This window comes from Calonectris borealis, chromosome 2 (genome assembly GCF_964195595.1).
Source record: "Calonectris borealis chromosome 2, bCalBor7.hap1.2, whole genome shotgun sequence".
Taxonomy (NCBI): domain Eukaryota; kingdom Metazoa; phylum Chordata; class Aves; order Procellariiformes; family Procellariidae; genus Calonectris; species Calonectris borealis.
In genome coordinates this window covers 85,980,696-85,993,050 of record NC_134313.1, presented here as the reverse complement: position 1 = coordinate 85,993,050, position 12,355 = coordinate 85,980,696, and the positions used below count along the sequence as shown (strand labels likewise).

General features: G+C 33.9%; 1 protein-coding gene across 1 annotated transcript in view; it reads left to right on the top strand.

Moving 5' to 3' along the window:
- Positions 1-12,355, top strand: part of CDH18 (cadherin 18) — a 575,460-nt gene that overhangs the window by 238,254 nt on the left and 324,851 nt on the right. Inside the window, exon 2 of the mRNA XM_075142498.1 lies at positions 6,189-6,274. The gene's annotated coding sequence lies outside the window, so the exon portion shown is untranslated. The remainder of the gene's footprint in view (positions 1-6,188; positions 6,275-12,355) is intronic.

Genomic DNA, 12,355 nt, shown 5'->3' with positions numbered 1-12,355 from the left:
CTATCACTCTTGATTTTTTGACAGGAAAATAAGCTCATAGCAGTTTTTTGCTTTCACTATCATTCTCTGAAGAAAATTTATGGTACTGCTATGGTGAATCTAAAGCTGATACACTGCTTTCTATTTCATCCTGTTTCTGCTTAATACAACTGTATTCTTCTTTCTTGTGTATTTGCTTTTTAGTAAGTCTGTTTTTTCCCTTGGTGCTAGACATTTAGTTTTGTCCTTCTGGTAATATAAATTAAAATGTCACTGCAGCCAGAAGTCTGAGACTGTTGTTTGAATTGAGAGTAAGTCATGGTTAGACTCGTCTGGAATTTTAACAACAGTATATTTGTGTCAGAAAATGCAACTTTGCTAAAGCAAGCTACATTGAATTTGATCAGATTTTGTTGTGGGAAGATGTGCAATGTTCTGATAATAGCAGTATTGAATTTTCTTTTCTTTTTTTTCCTGACTTTGTTATTAAACACATAAGGTATGTAAAAATCTGTAGTAGTTATTAGGCATGTATGTGTGCTTTTATCTATAACATACACAAGGTGTAAATAGAAATTAAGCATTCCAATAAACTTCCCATTTATTCAGAAGTTTGTATTGCTAATAGTTTGATTATCCCCTCCCACCAACAGTATTTTTTACTGGGAACTCCTACTTTAGTTAATTCGATAAGAGTAAATAATAGAAATGAAATTCTATTTAAAATATTAAACTACATTTTCATTTTTCTCTTTTCCATCTCTTTTTATGAAGAAGTTTTTTTTAATGAATTCAGTGGTTGAGTTTTACTGCATGAATGAGAACACTTTCCATTTACAATGAGTTGGAAACAAAATCCCTAGAAACCATTTGGGGTTTGTGCATTTAAAGGTTAATTGGTAAGACACAGCTATGTTCTATTTCAGCCAGAGATTTAGCTAACTAATTTATTATGGCTTCCTCGTAAATTAGATATAATGCTTTACTAAGGGAAACATCACTTTTCCCAATGGAATTCTAATATGATCTCTCAATGTTGTTTGCTGATGTATATACATGAGTAAGTACTGGTGCAAATGACCTTAGGACTGTTCTAGTAAATTGTGTCATCGTTACAGATACCTGAACACTGTTGCCTATGCCCACATTATGCTTCCAGTTTTTCACTCCCAAGGGATGTTTCGATAGACCATTAAGAATTATTTTGATAGTATGGACTTAAGTGGTTGTGGAATTTCTTTTAAACAAAGCATTTAAGTGAGAATGAGATTTAGCATTCTTCATTCTGGTCTTGAAATCATAAACAATTTAAATGATGAATAAAGTAAAGTATAGGTATCTGTAAAACTAGAGAACATTTTTAATTCACTGTTTAGAGTTCATCTATAAACAGTAAAATGCTATAAAGCACTTGAAAGTGTAAGTTTCTAGAGACTTCTGTCAAGTTTTGCCTGCTTTTGTTGAGAAGAAAAAAGCAGTATAACAGTTATGTTTAATCGCTATTTTATTAAAGATTTATTTGCATTTCCTTCCTTCACTCTCCAATTCCTTTCTCCTTTGCATACCTCTGAATATAAATTTGAGCTTGTGTATGGGAACAAAGCAGAAAAATCAATACAGCTTCCCTCTCCACAAATAGGAGTGGTAGCAGAGACAGAATTGTGGCCCAAATTTGAAACAGAATTCTGGCTGGGGTTTGTTCTTCTGTCTGTGAATAATTGCATTGCTGTTTACTCAGGGAAGATTGCCTGGTGATACACTGGTTCCTAATAATTCAGATCTTATTTTAATCCAGTATAAGGAAAAAAAAAGTATAACAGAAATTGTAAGGAAGTAAGGCTATGTGTTTAGCAACAAAAAACCTGGATTCTAACAGATCTAATTCATGTAAAGACAACATCCTAGAAAAAGTGTAGCACTTTCCTAATTAATTTCTATGAAACAAGAGTCATGTCTTAAATATGTGAGGCTGTAGAGTATAAATAATGTTTTTAATACTTTCATAGATTTGATTTCTACTCAAAATATTTTTTACCCTGTTGGTCCACTTGATTGCTTTTCTCTTGACCTGCTGTATACATGGTTTTCAAGAACGTCTTGTACTCGTTTGAATCATGTATACACTTCAGTGATGTAGTGGCACTTATATTCACCAACATTTTGGCCCTGACCTCGTATACTTAAAGCTTAATTTGTGTAGTGGTATAGTTCATTTTCATATTTTCTGAGTAGTTCTATGGATCTTTACAGAAGCAGGTATACCAGAAAAAACTTTGCTCTCTCTGGCATTAATTAAAAAAATTAATAAACAGTTCAAGTAGAAGTCTATCTATTTAAGAAATGTAAAGGAAAAAGGTGGGAAAAGTGGGCAACTAAGAAAAAGAGCATATGTAGTCAACCAGTGTTTTCTTCACACCACTTCAGCTTAAAATCCTCCACAGATCTGTGAGGCTAGTGTTCTGAACGTAGGGTATAGTTTGGGAGATAATCCCATAAATTCATTTAGACTGAGTAATTATGCCCAATAACTTTACATGTCCTTGCCTTGGTTAGCACATGGCTTTGATCAACAGGTGTTTGAGGGGACTTTCATTCCCTCTTATTATTTTGTCTTCTCTTTAATGACACCAGACTTTTTTGGTTTTAAGATCCATTATTTTTTTTCTTTGTTATATAGACGATTAAGTGATGCTAATGCCACCTATACAAACACAGTTCCTCTGTGTCAATGCTTAAGCTCTTTTTCCTTTGTCAGGTGGTTGAAAATCGAGTATATAGGAGCAAAATTATTTAGTTCCTTGTCTCCAGAAAGCAAATTATTTCTAAATGTAGCTTGAATTGTTTGAGACCAAGTAATTGATTTTAAATTATAAGTAAGCCATAGCTGAAGACTTCAGCTGTAAGCTGAAGACTTTAGTCATTGTCACTATTGTCTGCAAATTTATTTTTTCTGTAGATAAAGATATGCCAAAATGTTTATGAGGTAAAAAAATTAGTATTGATCTCTCTGGGAAAACCAAGAGAAAATCCAGGTTTTAAAGCTGTCTTCTCTTTTCTAGCTGTTGTTAGCTTAGGGAAATCCTTTTCATCTGGATACTATGACACAAACACAAATAGTAGCTAATAGTCCATATTCACATTGTTTTAAACAAACTGAGCTTTAATGAAAAAGTGGATGACACGAGTAACTGGTGACACTAGTAAGTCCTCACAATATCAAAATAATAAAAAAGTGGTTAATTGTACTCCCGTAGTCTGATTAACTTTGTTATCTTCTGTTTTTTTTTTTTTATTTTGTAGAGATAAATACATTTATTACGAATTTAATCAGCCTGTCTTTATTCATAATAGTGTTTCTAATTTAGGAGCCATAACTTGGCATTTCACATGACACAAGACAGTGGAAAACCTATAAGGAAAGTTTTATTTTGTTTTTGTTTTTTTACTGTTTTTCCTGAAACCTGCAAATTATGATTTCCAAGAATACAGTCACTACCACAACGACAAGAGTTGAACTTCTATGTGTCCATACTTCATAACACAACTACCCAGTTCTGTGTTTCATGAATAAACTGTTTTGTTGGTGGTTTTTGGGTTTTGTTTTTTTTTTTTTTTTAAATCATTTTTCTTAGTACGGGTTTTGTGGCAGGGATTTCCCTTAAAGAAGCTAGAGCTCTAGATGCCACTAAAATTCAAGTTCTCTGAATATTAGGGTATAAATTGTTCAGTGATTCTTTACAGCCTTGCACACTATAGTGCACTATAGAAGTAAAATGCTTGGAGAAAGCAAACCTAAGACTGTCAGTGTGCAAGAGCAAAGCCTTTCTAATAGTAAATATGGACCTTCAAATGTCTAGAGGGATTAGACTAAATCCATGGGTTTCTTTCAATCTGATAACATTAAGAATAAATTATATATTTCTTAAAATGTTTGACAAATACAGATATATAGAGTACTGAAATTGTGGATCTTAAAGCACAATAGAGAAGAAAACATCAGATTTCAAAGTTGTGAACAAATACATAAACAACAAAGATGCCAACTTAGTAGGAGCCTTTAAAATACCAAAACAAACAAACAACAAACCCCAACCAACTAAAGTCAGGAAAAAAAGAAACAAAAAAATTAGCAGACTGAAAGAATTGGGTATTTTCTCAAGTCTCAGCAAAAACCATAAAATCAATAAATCTGATTAAATACTCCACCTAATCTATCAATACAAAGGTGTAATGATTTGTGTGAGAGACTACAAACAACTTTTAAATGTGTGCTCTTGCTCCATGAAACAACACATTTGAAGACTTCTGCTTACTTAATGTATCTAAATAAGAAAAAGAAAGATGTCAGTATGAAAGAAAGGATCTGTTTTGTTGCCACTTTTCACCTAAACATTGATTAAGATACATCATTCAAGCAAGAGTTATTTTTCCACTGTCACTCCATTATCTCATTTTCAATGTACCAGGAAAATGTTATAGCACTCAGAGTGAAAATAGCCCTTAGATGAAGAGACATCGGTTCAGCTTGAACCTTGCAAGTCTCAAAAATTGTTATCAAAAGGAGCAATATGAAAAATTGTATGAGACTCCATTATATTATCATTTGAAAAAGTAATACAAAACCCCCAAGTCAAGTCCACTTTGACTTATAAATGTTTATAAATCAAGATTTGGCCTTGATAGTAGCAGTGTGATTATTTTAATTTTGTGAACCTGAAATACACAGTCTCCTAGCTCTTAAACAATCTTACATGATAATGTAATATATGCCACTTCTTGCATCTTATTGTGAATGCTGGATGCCTGGTTTTAGTTTCTGTAGCACGCATTGGCTTTCATGTGTTCAAACTCGTGTGTGTATGATTATATACCTTTTTTTGAGAAATACTGAAGTAAAGGACTTAGAACCAGCCACTGTTGGAAATTAGTTTCCTGACTTCTTTCCCACTTGCTACATTGCTGGCTTGTGGGTATGAACAAAGCTCTGATTAACACTTTTTAGTTGTTTTTCATTTCTGTTTTGGCTTTGTCTGCCTTTTATTACTTTCATTTGAATACTGTCTTCATTAGTTTTTTCCACATTGTATTAAGGTTTCATATAACACAATCATCTTCCAGAGCTGGGTTCACTTAGTTTTGTTATCCTTGCATACCCTTCAAGCAAGCTGTGTTTTGTGTTGTTTTCTTTTAGAATAATTTGATTGTGTTGGTACAGATCCACAAAGTAATTTGAAGTAAGGAATAACTCACGGGACGATTAAGATAAGAAGAGTATTTTAAAGTGAAGCTGAGAAGTTCAATACTAATGAAGCTAAAAATGCAAAGGGCAGATTTGTTTCACAGATATCTGTTATTTTCTTTTAAGTTAATAATAAAGTTGTCACTTCTTAATAAAAAAAAATCTTTGTTGTAATAGTATTGATATTTTTGTTTTTTACAAGGGTCTGATAACCTATGTTTTCTATTTCTAACTAATATATGCTTACAATTGGTAAACATTTTCTGAGAAAACTTATAATGTTCTAACAATAATAGTGACTGCAGTAGTTTGATTACTCTTTATAGCATGCACTACTTCTTCACTGCTTATACATGCCATGTGCACTTCTAAAAATTTGTAATGACTGTTAAGATGCACCTAGGGGCTATGCATTCTGAATTTTACATGGTTATAGAAATGAAATCAAAACATAATAACCTTTTTTTTTTTTAAAATCTCCTTGGTAAATCAAACATTATGATGATATGCAAGAGTGGGAGGTATGACAATTCAATAGCCACTCTTGCTACATTTTACATATCTTTATAATATTGTTCTTTCTGTAGAATCTAAATGAGTACTTTTTTTAGACTCTTGAAAGTTTGTGGTAAACAATGTTGACACATTTTATTTTAGGAATTTGTGAAATCATAGTTGCATACACATCTGTTGAAAATCTGCTAAGGATTGCCTGGTAGGAACATTTTTATATAGTACCCTATTTATGAGTTTCCTTGCTGATTGCATTTTAAGAGAATGTCTCCCTGCACAGATGACATTCAGTTTTCTAATTCGCTTTTAATAAGGCAATCCTTTTCAGAGATTTATTTGCTTAAGATAATGAGGTAGGATTACAGAGGAATTAACTGCAATGCTATTAAGTTTTTTTTTCCTTGGGTCTAGCCTTATGCTTTCAGTTTGAAAGTAAGCTGAGATTTATTTTTCCTAGGCTACACAAGAAGTTCAAGACCAGAAGACAAAAAGTCAGCTGAGGTAGTAATTCTTCGGAAGAATTAAGACACCTATGTCTTGGAGGTATGTTTGTTTTGGAAATGCTGTTAATTATTTATTAATCTTGCTGCTATGGATAAGTAAGTGAGTGAGTGCTTTTGGTGAGTGCTTTTGAACATTAGTGACTTTTTCACATCTTCAGATGTAGCTCGATTTGAAAGGAAACTCCAAAATATACTTTTTTCTGTCTCTTTTTTGATAAGCATAGGGAATTAGTTATAAATTTGCTTCTCTTTCATCTGGCACCATCTTTCTGTCTAGAAAATTAGATATAGCCGGATGCAAAGCTAAAAAACCTAGAGGTTCTATGTTCTTTCTCACTTCACAGTTACAGTTTTCTTCATGTGCCATAGTTACGGTGAAAAATTTCCAAATAAGAATGTTCTGGAAAAAGCTGTAAATACTTTCCATTTTGTATGCAATATAGATTGCTATGTTTTAAATAGGTACAAGAAACATTTCTATCAGCTAGATGAAAAGAAAAGCGTGATATAGAAATAAATTAGAAATAACTCAATAGGGGAGACAATAGAAAGTCATCAGTAGGTAGACTGAGTAATGGAGGATACACTGAGGAAGTTCATCACTACCTTTCCACAGGTTTTAAAATAGCCTATTTAACACTGTTTCTCTGTTACAAAAATTGTTTAAACTCAGTAAGTCGTATTCCACTCTTGGAAATGTACCAGCAAAGCTTGTGGGATACTAAGTAAATGGAGTTGATGTTAGTTTCATTTTAGGTCTAGTTATCACTTAGCATGTTCAGGAGCTTTAACTGAGCAAATTGTGGTCTTCATACAGTCAAAAATGCTGGGGCCCAGAAAGCATTATTTCTATTACACTTGTGAAATATTTGTGGTTAGGTTAACTTTTCTGGAACTCCTTCCAACCCTAGGTTTCTCTTTCCTTCAATATATTGAGTTTCAAAGGACAAGGTTTTTTCCTTTTAGAGGAGGCATTTTCTCACAACAGCAATACTCAAATTCAGCTATCTTTGATTATTTCAATCCTCACCTGAAGCTCCCTTGTTTTTTCAGGAGGTGTATCGCACCAGCATAGACTGTCATCTTTTCTACATTCCCATCATATCTATGCAACTTTGTTCATGTTTGACTTGATAGAAAGACCATGTAGAGGTTTTGGCTAGTGACACAGCCATCTCATGGCTTGTTAAGTAATGCAAGCCTATAGTGCGATACATAAGTTTTGGCTAAAAATATATTTTCTGCTTTAAAAAAAAAATCTGTTAGTTTCCTCCTCCCTCAAAGACTATATTTATTTCAGCTTTCTTTAAAAACTGCCTACCTACCCAAGACTGTTGACCTCTAGGATTCTTTCCTTTTTCTTTGCTTTAGATGTTTAATAACAGATTTGCAGCTTTTGGGGTTAAGAAGTTGAGTTTTGTAAACAATCTTTGTATAATGTTATTCACAATGAATACATTCAGAGCACCTTTTTTGCCTCCTAGTATTTGTAACCACAAATACCTCTTTTTAATGTCAATCTTGTTTCCTTGGAGAAGCAGTATTTAAAATACTGTAATAAATGACAAGAGAGAAATCAGCAAATATATTTTCATATATATATATTTCAAATATATTATTACCTGACAGCATACCTAAATTTTATATTGGAAAAAGGAATTTAAAACTGTTGTTGAACTTTTGATGAGGGTCTATGTATGTGCCTGGGACATTTGAGAACAAATGCTTTTTGATAAATGAACAATCTCTATTGCCTTTTCATGACTCCCATTGAAATACATCCTTGTTCCTCAGAGCACAATTTGTCTCACAGATTGTATTTGATTTGTAGTCTACGGATAGAAGTTCATAGTATCAGTGTTAAATACATGTAGCTTTCAGAAGCATGGTAAGGCAATATTTTTATATTCACCCATTAGAAAAAATGATTAAAGAAAAAATGATCTCATTTTACTGGGTCTGCTGAAGCAAGACATTAAGTAAAATATTTAATAATATTTAATCAGAATGCTTTAGCTTCATAAGTATTTGTGAAGTTGATATATTTTTGCCTAACCTGATCCCTCAATGTTCCCATGCAGTTTTTGTTATTATATAATTTTTTAAGCCTTTATAAAATCGTCAATTTCTCTCAGTTGTGGAGACATAATTGTAAAACACCAAGCAAAATGTAATATATTATGAGGAAAAGCAAAAGAAGCAAAATATGTGTGTCCTTTCTCATTCAATCTGCCAGATTATTTAATCTTGTTGAGTTTAGTATTTCTGTCATTTCATAGAGTTATGTGATGACCAGGTTACCATGTGATTTTGAGTGGATTATTTAATCTGCAGTTCAACATTTCTGACACTTTACAGAATGGTGGTATGATCAGGTTACCCAAGTGACTTCAAATTACTCGGTAATCGTAGTTTCCATGGTAAACATAGTCCTTGGTGGCAGAGAGGACTCTGACTTTCCCATGTGAAAGCCTTTATGTTATATATCAGAGCAAGGGAGAGAGAATTTTTGTAGCCAAGAATTGTTATTTCTTTTTATATTTTTTTATATATATATATATGTTCTTCATCTCTCTCTCTCTCTCTTCTTCCTTCGAGTCTTCACATTAGACTTTATAAAATGATTTTATGGTTATCTGAAGTTGTACTTTAATATCTCCTCCTGGTGATATAGGCCTTCTTTAGCAAACAGTACAAGGAACTACTAAAAAAGTTCATGCTGATGCTTTTGGAATAGTCTGCCTTACTGATTTCATAAACCTTAATAAAATAAATAAATGGAAACTTTCAATTGCATTTAAACCATTCTTGTTCCTAATTAACCTGAAGTATGTGTTACTGTTCGTTTACAGAGGCTCTGAACCAGATGTTGAGTGAAACTTCTGTATGTAGCTTATATATCTATGTTAGTTTATTCCATGTGTAATACTTCAACTTATATTTGGCTGTTCCAGGTGCTCAGAGAACATAAGGCGTTCTCTGAAATGTAGAGCTCAGAGACACTCTGAACCCTTAGGCTCCTCTTTGTGTGATGATTTTTGATATCCTGACAACTGTTAGAGCAGAACTTGTGGAGAATGGAAGAAAATAGCACACCCAGAGATGTAATTTTGCTTCTCTGATTTAGAATGAAGCTACCTGATCTTCCCAGTGGTCCTGTGCATATATTGCCTTTATGTATGCTTTTACACACATAAAGCATGTGTACAGTTTTGCTATAGTACCAAATGTGTAGTGCATTCTTTTGTTGTATCTACCTTATAAAAATTAATACATGAAATACATGTATCCTGTATCAAAAAGGATACATGGAGCATCCTTTTTGATAACCTTCTGTATGTCTGTGTGAAAACATGACTTGATAAATGCAAATGGAAATTTCAGAGCTACCTTATCATAGATATATATTTATGATGGGGCTAAAGAAACTTTTACCCTTCTTGCAAGGTTGAAATACAGAACTGAGATTCATTGTTGCTGGATGCTGGCCTCACTTTTCAAGATATAAATCGAGAAATGATTTGCCTAAAGAAATGGACTCTTAGTCAACATTGGATTTTAGCCTCCCTTAGTACCATGAAAATAATTGGCATTTTACTTCCCTGAAAATTCAGAAACATTGCAGAATGTTTTGAGTGTTTTGTCAAATTAAGTTGAAAAATATTTTAAAGCAGGAAGTTGATTGAAGCTTACAAAAAAAGCCAACTTAAATTTTGAATATATGAAAATTTTATATTCTGAGCTTTTCAAGGTTTTCTACTCTGAAAGTCATTTTAAAAACTGAAATAATATTGAAAAAATATTTCACAAATTCACATTTCTGGCTTCAAAATCAGTATAAACAGATCAACATTTTACTCAGCTTTAAGAGGATTTGATTACATTTGAGCTAATGATGTAAAAGAGAAACAGTTGATCAGGAATTTATTACCCTGTATGTCTTCAAAAAAGAAAAATTATTTTAGGACCATTTCAGATTGTTTATGCGGGTCAGAAATTCTTTTTTAGTTTGATTGCATAACAACCAGAATATACAACTCTTCTTGGAAGTCATGAAAACAGTAGATATTCAACCATCTAATCCAAATATGTTAGGAGGCTTTCAAGGTAAATTTCTAAACATAAGATCAAAACTTAAGAGTAAAAAGTCAGTCATTATTGTGATCAGTCTGGACTAGAAGCTGGTTTAGTTGAAACCTGTCTGTAGTTTTCTTTTGTGCAACCATTCTTGTTTAAAAGTACAAAACCTGGGTATTTTGTATGTCTTTTGCTAAATCAGTCTCAGCTTCACATAGCCTGTGTGCTCCCTTTTGGGGTCATAAACAAAATTGTTGGATACTCATCAGATTGCTTTCCTACGTGAATTCAGTGGCACGTACTTTCTACTCTAGGACTAAAGCAGTGGAACTACAGCTGCGGATTGCACGTGAAATGTAACAGCATGAGGAATCAGGAAGAAGGGGAAGAATTAATTGTGTTTATCACTTCAGTTGAAGGAAGCGACTTAAGATTCCTAATCGAAATGGCCAAGCTGCCAACCTGCCTGTGCAGGGGAGGTGTATCTGCATGCCAGGGCAGAGGGGCACCGGGTGCCCAGAGGCCGGCGGGGCCGTGCCCTCCCCTTCCCAGCGGGCACAGTCCCACCGCGCCGAAGCTGAGGCAGCTCCCGAGGGCAGGGGGAGGTGAACCAGGGCCCTGGCACTTGCGGTGGTGCACTGGCTGCAATGTGGGCTCTGCTGCAGAAGCCATCCCCTTTGAAGCAGCTTCAGAGTGAAAGGTGGGTTTTGTTTCTTGCATGCAAAGCATGCATTAGGTGCAATCTAATCAGCAGGGGATCAGTCATTTCGTATACCGGAGTTTGATTACAATTGGCTAGTTCCGGCGCTGGTTAACCTGCTATTTGTATTTGCACAGTGCTTGATTTTATTTATAAGAATTTATTTAAAATCTAACAGATCCAAAAAGACACTGAAATTCAGACTTCTATTGCCAGTTTTCCCTGGATCTATATAACTCAAAATGGTTGGTTTTTTTAACCTCTCCAGTGAAATTCCAGGAAGTGAACAAAAATACATATATGTATTTTTTTTCTTTCAGAACACATGGGAACACAGCTTAACACATTTTACTAACAGCACGTGAAAACTAGGACTTACAAATGCACAAGTGTCAGTTTTTACTCAAAATTTTATTATTTCTGTGGGTTTGCTAGCAATATGAGTTTTTTTTCCCAATGAATATTTGATTATCCTTGTGATATTTGATTCCTGCTCCTTCCAGTTATGGTTTTTTTTTACACAGAATCTTTATGAAACAGCTAAACAGTGCAGTATAACTCTTTCAAAATATGCATTAAGAAAGAACACCTCTTCAGCAGGAAAGAGTAATTGGTATTTCTGTTTCTTACAGTGAAATGAGTTTAGTTTTAAAAGACAGTCAAGTTCAAACAAAATAGTGCTTAAATTAACCTGTAAGGCTGCCTGAACAGGAATATGGACTAGCTTTATTTCTTCCAAATACTCTAAAATTACAGTGTCCACATCTGGCCCACACTCACTGGACTTTTTTCTGCTTATTTTTAACAGATCAGTTTTTGAATGCTGAAGCTGATCAATCCCTGCTCTTGAGATAATGTTCCAGCCATCTATAGATAGCACACAATTAACCTGAGGGGAAAAAGGGGGAAAACCAGGAAGGAAATATGTGCAATACACAGAGCATCTCTCTACGTTCTGTATTCTGTGTCAATTTTAATGGGTCTGTAATTAGGTCACAGGACTGATTGATATCAGCACTTAGCTTCCTGGGTGACATCACCCTCTCCTTCATTCCCTAACAGGAATTAAGATGTTGACACATAGAAAATTCTACTTCCTGGACAGAGAGAAATAACTAATTAAACCAGTCGTAGACTTGACACTGGCTGAATTATTTACCAATATAACAATGAAATGGAGACTAACAGGAAGGAATAGCACAGGGAGCATGTGGAAAGAGCACAGATATGCTTGCAGCCCTTGTACGTGAAGGAGTTTAGTTTAAAGAAACAATGACAGGACTAGTCTGGGACAGGAACAATTCTGAGTAAAATGATGGTGCGTTTCAAATCCTTAGGCGGAAA